This window comes from Xiphophorus maculatus, chromosome 5, assembly GCF_002775205.1.
Source record: "Xiphophorus maculatus strain JP 163 A chromosome 5, X_maculatus-5.0-male, whole genome shotgun sequence".
Lineage (NCBI taxonomy): Eukaryota > Metazoa > Chordata > Actinopteri > Cyprinodontiformes > Poeciliidae > Xiphophorus > Xiphophorus maculatus.
In genome coordinates this window covers 31006278-31018237 of record NC_036447.1, presented here as the reverse complement: position 1 = coordinate 31018237, position 11960 = coordinate 31006278, and positions in this window count along the sequence as shown.

Genomic DNA, 11960 nt, shown 5'->3' with positions numbered 1-11960 from the left:
TTTGAAATTCCTGTAAAAAGTGGACCTCAGTGGTACCATCTGTCCTCAGTCATTTGCTGCTTGTACTTACCTGACAAACAGCAGGTTAGATTACCCACCTTTTTTCCAATTGTTGAAGAGCTGCTGTTGAGTGGCCCTCCTGGGGACTTCCTTATGCTGCTTTGAGATTTCAACGCTCGCGTGGGCAATGACAGTGAGACCTGGAGGGGTGTGGTTGGGAGGATCGGCCAGCCTGATCTTAACCAGAGTGGTGTTCTGTTATTGGATCTCTGTGCTCTTCATGGATTGTCCATAACTATTTAAATTTGTTCATGAGTATTCTCATATGTACAATATCCCATTTTTACATGAATGTATGAGTTGGAAAACAAGACAAATACAAAACTTAAATTTCTGCACATTTGTTGACTAACATTTACTAATTTAGATGTCTACGCATGCATTTTTAATTGACAATAATCTTGCGCCAGTCATAACTCCTTGTGTTTTCATAGCAACTAAAATAAACAAAACCCTGTCACAGGTTGTTTGACATCATCGTATCCATGAGAACCTCTGTGTGATGTCAGTGATGTCATAAATGTTCAGAGAGATACAAGAAATCTCAGTTTGCTTTTCAACTTGGTTGGAGGTAGATCGATCCCAGAGAGACGACTTCAAACTGACTTTACAAACCATTTTAACTGAACACCAAGTCAAGAGGATTTTTGCCTGTGATGGGACCTTGGATTTCTTGTTACGAAGGGAGTTGAAAAGTTGTTAGGATATAGCACAAGAGGCAACAATGTCCTTGTAGAGAGCTCTGAGGACGAGAGATGAAAATACTTTGCTTTTGACATTGAAACCTGAAGACCAAAAGGACATGGAAGATTCCTCTAATGATGAGAAAGTTACCGTCAAAACCACAACTATGGATTTGACAGTAAAGGCATCAGAAGACTTTGTTGCTTTTGAAAGTGTCAATGTTCCTCATGACCAAATGGATCTGGATGTGTTTGCTTGCTCACAGTTTTAGTGAGTTACCTTTACAACCACACTTAACTCTTTGCCAACACAGATATTACAAAAAAATGTCTTTACCAGTCTTTCCAAAAACATAATGGACCTGGATGTGACTCCAAGCTGTAACAGCGAGGAAATTGTGACAAATTTTGAAGAAATCTCTTAGGATTCATCATTAGAAGAATCCTCTTCAGCAGAAGAAAAGAAATTCAAAATGACACAGGTGATTTCAACAGTGTGGATGCTAATCTTGAGTCAACCATGTACTTTTTAATTTTTTCCAATTCAATCTTCAACTGTTGGACGAATGCCACAACATTATGATCTTGAGTATTACCTGAAGGTTTGTGGCTCAGTATCTGGACTTTTTACAGAGATGCTTTTGTTTGTGAGGTTTTTCTTTACAGCAATGCATCATTGAGGAAAATATTTCCCCCCAGATGAAGTCTTTACAGTTCAGAATGAAAAAATTGAAACAGTGAAGATAAAGGATGTAGTACATCGGGACAAGCGATTCCAGAGAGACGACTTCAAAATGATCATACAATCCATTTTAACTGAACACCAAGTCAAGAGGATTTTTGCCTTTAATAGGACCTTGGAATTCTTGTTACAAAATCAGTTTAAAAGTTGTTACGGTCTAGCATAAGAGGCAATGACATTTTAGAAATGTTCAATGTTCCTCATGACCAAATGGACCTGGATGTGTTTGCTTGCTCACAGTTTTATTGAGTTACCTTTACAACCACACTTATCTCTTTGCCAACACAGATATTACAAAAAGTATCTTTACCAGTCTTCCCACATCATAACAGATCTTAATGTGAAACGCAGCTGTGACACCAAAGAAATCTTGTCAAATTTTGAAGAAATCTCTGAGGATTCATTATTAGAAGAATCCTCTTCAGCAGAAGAAAAGACATTCAAAATGACACAGTTGATTTCTTCAACATGGATTCTAATCTTCAGTCAACAATGTACTTTTACAAATTTTCCAACTTATTCTTTATCTGTTGGACGAATGCCACAACACATAGCATTATGAACTTGAGTATTACCTTAAGCTTTGTGGCTCAGTATTCCGAAGATATATCTGGATTTTTTACAGAGATGCCATTGTTTACAAGGTTTTTTTTTTTACAGCAATGCACCATCCATGAAGATATTTTCCCCCAGACGAAGTCTTTGGAGTTCAGGATGAAATTAGAAATTTTCCAAAGAAATTTAAACAGGGCCTGCCAATATATGCCTGAAACCCAGCTTTCTGATACTAAAAATTTGCATCAATGCTAAAGTAAGCTACAACATACTCAGTAGCATTGGGAGAGTGACAAACTTGTTGAGTAACATGGGCTTTGTTGAGAAAACAAGATATTTTTGCTACCTGCTGCTCGTTGTGTTCTCGTCTCCCCAGGTCTGTTAATGTCATGTGTAAACGTGAAACCACAAATACAACAGTCACTATTCACAATCAACCAGAATTTTATTTAAACAATCAAGTGCATAAAATCACATCAACAGGTCATCAGAATCATCAGAAACCACAGCCACAAAGAAGAAATTATTTACCTTAGAAAAATACAAAAATACGAAGACACACCTTTGGAGACCACGGCGTGGCAGTTAAGACAGTTCCACCCCAGTGATCTGACCAGCTGTTTTAGCTCAATTACTTTTATATCAAGGCGTGTTTCTATTGTCTGTGATGCATTCTAAAGTACAGTTTAGAGATGGTCTCAAACAGCCCGTAATGACATGTTGCTGTTTTCATTCCAGAGACCATGCAAGTGTTACAGGACAAGGGAAGAATTCATCGCTGTCTAAGCTGTCCTCCCTGTGCACTTTCCCAGCATACTAACAATAGATATGATCATTTCATTTAGAAATATTTTACTCAAGAAAGCAGGACCAAAGTTTATCAGTTGTCTGTGTTTTTCATCCCTTCAAACTGCCTCAAACTGGTTCCTGAACTGCAAAGATCTCTCCTGACCTCTCCTCTGACCCAGAACATCAAACAGCAGATTTTGATTATAAAAATTAGCACACATTTCATATAATATCTTCACACTCTTATATAACAGACATGAGCAGTTTCAATACCAAAACATCTGTTACACTCAATATTTTCTGATTAGTTCTCAACTTCCTTAGTTATAATGAACTAAAACAATATCCAGATGAATATATGATTTACACACTCTTAAAAATGTGATCTAATATAAAAGCTACTGATTAGACTAATTTTAATCAAATCGTGATCATTATATCTAAGAAAAATGTTCTACTGATGAAGTTATATATTGATTGAACCATAAATCTAAATCTAACCTAAATTGAGGTCTACTTAATACAATCATGATCCGTCTAATATTTAAACATGCACTAAAGTTAAATTATATTTTAAAACAGACATTCAACACAAAAGTAAACATTTGATTTATACTTCGTGGCAGTTTGTTACCAGAAAAAAAACATTTATTTCTTAACGCCAAATTTATAACAAGTAATATTGTTATAAATTACAATATTACTTGTCATTTATAAGTAATATAAATTAGCCTATGTTTTATAAAACATAGGCTCTTTTGAAATACTGCTTATCTGCTTAGACACAAGAAATTAAAAGTTGGTAAATTTTGCAAAACAAAAATCACGTTTACTTAGTGGCACTTTGTTATCAGAAAACACGCTCATCTCTTAGCAACAGATTAACAACAAATATTGTTATCGTTAAAAAAAACAAAAGATTTCTTCTGCTCTTTTGAAATACTACTTATTTTACATACTTACTTCTTAACAAGAATTGTGCAGTTGGTGAATTTTGCAGAAAAGTGAAAAGGTTGTTTTCTTTTGTCACTGGTGGTAAATATATTATAAAACATATACTTGTCTGTATTAATTGTTCCACCAAGGTGGTGTCTCTGTAGTTCTAACTGGAAGCTCTGTCCTCCTCTGTAGGAACTGAGTGTCCAGCCATCTCTGTAGTTCTCTACATCTCTGCTCTCCTCAGTGTTCTATTGCTATGGTAATTAATATCCTCTCTGAAAACTGTCGTGTGAGACACAGAGGTGCAGACAACATTCTATCTGTGTTTAACAGACACAAAACAGTATCAGTTGGTCGGGACCAAGATGGCGACCGGACCAGTCGCTGTGTGATGTAGCTGAGACACAGATTTCAATTTTCAGTCCTCCTTGCCAACATAATGCTCTCTTTTTGATCCAGGAATGTCTGTAACTTCTATGTTTGTTCTATTCAACCTGATCAAGAGTCACATTGTTGTTAAGACTGCGTTCAAGGACGAGAAAAGACTAGGAGCTAACAAGCTAACCTCTGGGTTCAACGGTCATCTTCCAGATCAACGTATACTACGATGCAACGATCGGAGCACAGCCTTAAAAGAAAAGAGAAAGGGAAATCTAAATCTAAATCTATAGCTTCAGACTTGCACAAAGACACGATGTCATCGACTGCAGCTAGTGGTCCCCGGATTTGCTCCCCATCTGATCCAGCTGCAGGTATCCCTGCCTCCGATCATAACTATATTGGTTCCATGGACAGACAGAGCCCTGATCTGTCTCCTCTACTGGATTCTGACCCAGATACCCCTGCTAAACCAGAGGAAAAGAAACTAAAAGGTGACTTGTCTCTCTTTCAATTACAAGACAACATCGCTAAGATAATCAATGATCGCTCTGATAAATTAGAAAATATGGTCAGCTGTAACACCATTAGCATCGATGCTCTGAAGAAGTCAATTGACTTCATTTTTACGGAAATTGAAACGCTAAAATCCGACGTGAAAGCTGTGAGCTCCATATCGGAAAACACTGTGCAGAAAATGGCTGAAGTAGAAATGAGAATAAACGAAACTGAACGATACCAACGTAGATGGAATTTAAGGCTACACGGAATCCCAGAAGATAAGCATGAAAACATCAGAGCCAAAGTTAGCGACATCTGCTGTGCTGTTGTTGGAGAGAACCAGGTAAAGATGAAAGAAAGTATTGACATCGCTCATCGTCTGGGTCGCTTCAACGACCAACAGAGGGCGCCGAGAACCACTATGATCCGCTTCACCAACAGATCATCCCGCGACCTGGTATGGAAAATGGCCAAGAGCAGCAGCTTTCTGAAGGAAAACAGGCTGAGGTTTACAGAGGATCTCACCACAGCTGACAAGGCTCAGCGAGAAAAACTGTGGCCATTAATTGATGCAGCCAGGAAAGAAGGAAAAAAAGCCCATTTTGCTGGAGTCCGTGTGATCATTGAGGGAAAAGAAATCAAGTCACCGCTGTCCCCAACTGGACAGAATGTCATTCCTGTCCTTATGGACACAACAAGCCCTTCATAGGCATGGTCACAGGTTCTGCTCAGTTGGTCACCTACAAAGCCTACACACTTAATATTTGGTTCCTTTTCTATCTTCTAATTCTGGAAGGCAGTTTGCCTATTTACATTATCTTAATTCACTCTATGTTTAAAAAATAATTATATGTTTATTGAATTCTGGTTTGACTGTGCTTTGCTAAGTGTATTTACTATGTTGTTAAGTACAGTCTCTGCTTTGCTGTGCATTTCAGCACTTTTCATATCATTTTGAATTTATTGTCCTTGATAGTTATTAATGCAGCTATACTGTTCCAAACTGCAAGCTTCTTCTAAGTCTTAGTATCTGACATTCTAAATCACCTTAGCTCCATTCTGTTCATGGTTTAAATTACACCATTCCGGGTCTGTAGGTTGTTTTCTGTGTCCACTTATCCTACATTGTCCCTTTCAATCTTCTCATTAAATGCCAGGGGTTTAAGAGAAAATGTTAAACGAAAAGCTTTATTTTTATTTGCCAAACAACAAAAGTCTGATTTTTGTTTTTTTCAAGAGTCACATAGTGTAGCAAATGATGCATCCTTTTGGAAAACTCAATGGGGAAATGAGTTATGGTTTTCTCATGGCTCAGAAAGATCAGCAGGGGTTACTATTTTAAAAAACAACTTTAATGGTTCTGTTCTACACTCAGAAAGTGATCCTAATGGCCACTATATAATTTTAATCCTGAATATCAACAACTATATTACCCTTCTTGCCAATGTATATGGATATAATTCAAAACCTGAAAATGATTTTTTACTTGATAGATTAGAATCTAGCTTTTTACACTGGTTATCAAAATACCCAAATGCTCTTCTTTTAATGGGTGGAGATTTCAACGTTGCTTTGAACAGCTCCCTAGATCGATGGCCTCCAAGTGTTAATAATACTTCTTCTATTAACTTGTCCTCTTTTATACAAAAATTTAATCTCATAGACATATGGAGGGAAAAAAACCCTGTCTCTAGAGCTTACACATGGTCTAATAAGCCTCGCTCATTAATGTCTCGCATAGATTACTGGTTAGTTTCTGATTGCTTACATAAGAATAACATTACTCCTAGAATATTAACAACACCTTTAACTGATCACAAAGCAATATCATTGATTGCCTCATTCTGTCCTAACATTACTCCCACATTCAAAAGTTCTTATTGGAAACTTAATAATTCCATCTTAAAAAATGTGCTAGTAATTGATAAAGTCAAATTATTAATAAACCATTTCTGGAAAAAAGCCTTAATTAATAACAATTTCTCTAGAAATTGGGAACTCCTTAAATTTGAAGTTACAAAATATTTCAGAGAGTTTGGTGCCTCTCTATCTAAATCCAGGAGAGATGAAGAAACAAATGTAATATCCAGAATAACTGAAATTACTCAAATCTCACCTGAAAATTTATCTGAAAATGACTTAAAGGATTTAATCATTCAACAAAATAAATTAAATGAAATATACAGAAGGAAAGCAGAGGGGGCTTTTGTGAGATCGAGAAGGAAATGGCTGGAGGAAGGGGAACAAAACACTGCGTATTTCTTTCAATTAGAAAGAACCCGTGGTCAATTCAACTCAATTCAAAAACTTAACATTAACAACTTTATCACTGATGATCCCCAAACAATAGCAAAGTATTGCTCTACTTTCTACAGTGAGTTGTATGAATCACACTATAATAAATGTGAATCTGAAATTTTCTTTACACATCTTACTGAAACTAAGTCAATTAATGATGACCAAAGGAATGTCTGTGATAGTCCCCTATCTCCTGCTGAAGTCCTGTCTGCCATCAAGCACCTAAAACTCAACAAATCTCCAGGAGTTGACGGCCTAACTTCAGAATTCTACATCACCTTCGCAGAACAACTGGCCCCGTTCCTCCACCGGCTGTTTGCAGAATGCATTGATAACCAAACTCTTCCTCCCACTCTGTGTCAAGGCCTTTTGACATTAATTCCCAAACCTAAAAAAGACCCCCTTCTGATTGATAATTGGCGTCCAATCTGCCTTCTTAATAATGACTATAAAATTCTAGCTCAAATTTTTGCGATGAGAATGAAAAGTGTTCTTAACTTTATAATTGATGAAACTCAAAATGGTTTCATGACACAAAGACATATAGCCAACAACATCAGGCTGGTGTTGGATCTGATTGACTATGCAGATTTGTGCCATGATGACAGCCTTATATTATTTTTAGATTTCCGTAAAGCCTTTGACACCATTGAGCATAATTTTGTTTTTCAAACATTAGAGAAATTTGGTTTTGGTCCTTACTTTTGTGCTGCAATCAAAACCATGTATAAAAATGCTAACTGTTCAATCAAGCTTCATGTTGGTACGTCTCCCAGATTTGATCTAAAGCGAGGTGTGAGGCAAGGTTGCCCGCTGTCCCCATACCTCTTTTTGATCTGCTCTCAATTACTTTCAGATTTCATTAAACTCAACCATTTGAAAGGTATTTCTTTTGCTGATAAAAATATTATAATTAGTCAACTAGCCGACGATACCACTTTATTTTTAAAGGATGCTTCTCAGGTTTCTTTAGCAATTAATATTGTTGAGAAATTTTCTAGAGCCTCTGGACTCTACCTTAACATTGATAAATGTGAACTTTTAGCCCTTAAAAATTGTAACAAACCCTCTATTTATAATATTCCTGTTAAAGAATCGGTCACTTATCTCGGCATAATGATCAACAAAGATCAAGATTCTAGAAATGCTCTGAACTTTAATCCTATTGTAGAAAATGTACAAAAGAAACTAAATTCTTGGCTTCAAAGAGATTTATCAATTCAAGGAAGAATTTTGCTAACCAAAGCAGAAGGCATCTCCCGTTTAACTTATCCAGCTTTGTCTCTTTCTGTAAATAAACAAACAATTGACATCATTGATAAAATGCTTTATAGATTTGTATGGAAAAATAGGATTCATTATATCAGGAAATCAGTCTTAATGAACTCATTTGAACTTGGTGGCCTCAATTGTCTTGATTTCTCAACCTTAAACAATACATTCAAAATAAACTGGATTAAACAGTTTCTCAAAAATCCAACCTCAATCTGGAATTTTATACCCAACTATTTATTCTCAAAACTTGGTGGCCTTAAATTTATTCTCCTTTGCAACTACAAAATTGAAAAACTACCCATAAAGCTATCTAATTTTCACAAACAAATGCTTCTTTCCTGGTCTCTAATTTACAAGCATAATTTCTCACCCCATCGATATTATATTTGGAACAATGGAGACATTTTGTACAAGCATAAATCTTTATTCTTGGAAAATTGGTTTGAACATGGAATCATCTTGGTTCAGCAGCTTTTTAGACCTGATGGTGTCTTAATGTCTTATTCTGAACTTCTAGAAAGGTTTGGTCTCCCCATACCACCAAAGGAATATGCACTTGTTTTTGATGCCATCCCATCTGGTGTTATGATGCTTCTTAAGTCTTCTGTAACTTCTGTTCTGACTCCTCCAGGTCTAGACGCTGCTGTCACTAATGTTGGTCAAATCTGTTTTTCCACAAGAAAGCGAAAGAACAACCGTGATGTACGTGCCTTATTCCAGAAGGACATCGTCTCTGTTCCTAATGTTATCTCTTATTGGAATAACTTTGCCCCCAACCTGAACTGGAAAAAAATCTGGTGTCTTCCATCTAAATATTTAATTATTAATAAAATCAAAGAAGTGTCTTTTAAGATAATCCATCGTTTTTATCCCTGCAAATTTTTCCTTCAACGATACAAAAAAGACATTGACACAAACTGTTCATTTTGCCAACTCTATGTAGAAGATCTCTGTCACTTATTCTGGTCATGCTATTTCTCTTGTATTTTCTGGCAAGATATTTGTACGTTTATTTCCCAAAGAATTCTTGATAACTTTTCCCTCACTTATATAAATATGTTGTTTGGATTCTTCTCTTATCCCACTAACAAAACCAAACATTTTTATATTATCAATCTAATTTTATTAGTCGCAAAATATCATATACATAAATCTAAATTCTCAAATCAGAAACCTCGCTTTTCAGCCTTTAAAGTGGAATTCAAACAATATATTACATCTCTCCAGTATTCAAGGAATAGAAAAGCAATTAAGACAGTGGATATGTGCTCTCGCTTTAACATCTTTCTAAGTTAACTTTTTTATTTATTTATTTGCTTTTCATTTTATTTGTGCTTCCTATGTAACACCCTGGCATTGTTGTCTTATCTGTTTTGCTACTTATTGCGTTGAGTCTGCTATTTTGTAAACCCCTTTATTATCAATAAAAAAAAAAAAAAAAAAAAACAGTATCAGTTATAATTTCTTTTGATTTGAATTTGGCTTGGTTTTCGCTAACAAGCCAAAAACAACTTCTGCTCTATTACAACAGAAGTAATAGTCCGCATGCCGAGATCCAGTCTCATGTTTTGATATATATATTGTGGGGGTGCATGCAGCGGTACCAGCCGCATTAATGGTGAAGTGGCAGTTATTTTGAGGTGTAAAGTAATAGGTGCCCTCCATGCCTTGCATGGAGGCATTGAAATACTTTGCTTTGCAGTTGCCCTGCTATGCATTGCTATGGCAGGCCCCAATAACTGAAACACTGAAGATGAAGGAAGTAGTACATTGGGACAAGCCAGGAGTTTTTTGTTTTATATGTTACACTATCTGACCCGATATGGCATTAAGACTAATGTACTAATAATGCTAATAATGTGGATTAGCATTATAATTGCTGCAATCAGCAGGTGATTAGATCATTCGTACACCTGCTATAAACTTATTGCATTTCTGACTGTGATGTTTACATTATATCCTATATGGAGTTGCTTGACTCTCTGTGATATAAAACATGTATTTCTTTTTGAGATTCACCTTTTTCGCTGATTGACCAAAACAAGACCTGGGAAGAAGCCCTGACATAACAACAAAGAGCTGGCCTCCATCTTGGATAATCAGATGCAGACCTTTACTGAAGTAGAGGCTGAGAAAAGCCAACAGTCCCTTCATATGGCTCTGCCTTCACTACACCTCTTCCCTCCATTACTGGTACTGGGTTTATGACAGTACTGTAGAGTTTAAACACTGGGGCCACAACAAACCAAAAGAAAACTGACACCAGTGGAGCCATGGAGAAAGAAGGAGACCATCTGTAAATAACCCCAAATTAAGCTCCTTATTTGTTGTATCCTTTTTTAGGACTTATTGCCTTTATTTATTTATTTCTTTTGCATGATATCTGGTTGACTACCGGTTTTTGATTTGATGCCTTTATTTTGATAAGACAACTTTCGCTGTTTACATTATAAAATGGCAGCTTAACGACAGAAAAAACAAAAGACTAGTTGCAACAACATTGTTAAAATGTATGTTGTTATTAGCGGTCTCCTTGATAAAGGCACAAGGTATGTTTATTTTGTAAGTAAGAATATTTCTATGATTGGTTGAAATTGTGAATTTGTTTTATTGTATATATATATTGAATATATTCACACCCCCAGTCCACACTGACCACAAGTGAAGTTTTGAACAGTGATAACTGTCTACAAAATTTGACTTTGTCACCTTTTCTTCTTTCCGTCACACATTCTGAGTCCTGGACTTAAAACCACAAATACTCTGACAATCACATCTATCCTTGACGTGCGTAGAGTTAATTTACCTTCATCAAGCATCGCAGCTGAACTGAGTTTAGTTTAATGCGAGTACCTTGCAGCAGCTTTCAAACAGATTGGCGTTAGGCTTTTCTGAATGCAGTGTAGCCTGATTTTAAAAAGAACCTATTAATGAGGCTTTATTTTTTTTTATCAAATTACAATTATATTTCATAAAGCTCTATTCAATCCATTAGCCAAATATGGAAATTTGAAAACCTGCTGATCTGGCTGTCCACCTAAACTGGTAGAGAAACAGACGGCCAATAACTGGAGGACATGCACAGATCAGAGGTCAGAGAAAGTCTTGGATGTGCATTCCACAAATATGGCTTTCAAATAAACTTTGGTTTAAAGTTTGCCACAATCTTTGTAAGGTACAAAGCAAATCAGTGGAAGAGGCTGTGTCAAATACAAAACTAAACATAACACTAAAGCAGTGGGCTCAAACTCCAGTCTCTGCTTCAGCTCACTGGCTCCAATATCAGCTCATCTGTAGAGCTGAACTGCATGCTGGTCCGGCAGTTTCACCATTTAATTCAAGTGTGTAAAACAAGCGACTAAATGTTGCAGGACAGCAGCCCTCGATGAATGTAGTTTAAAGTAATGCTGAACTAATGCCAAAAGAAAACATGTTACAGCCTGTGAAAGACTTGAGACTGGGAGCCAGAGGTTCACCTTCCTGCACAAAAACCCTAACCAGACTACCAGAAAGTACATTAATGTCATATAAAATGGCCCAGTCAAAGTTAACACATAAATAAAATGGACCACTTGTGTTACAACTTGAGCATTGATGTTCCTAGAAACCTACTATCCAATCTGACTAAGCTTAAACTATTTTGCAAAGAAAAATGGGCAAAACTTTCAGTGTACAAATGGTTGCCACACTTTTCAGAGTTTTATTTTTAAAAAATGTTAAGACTTTTAGCATTCTCTCTG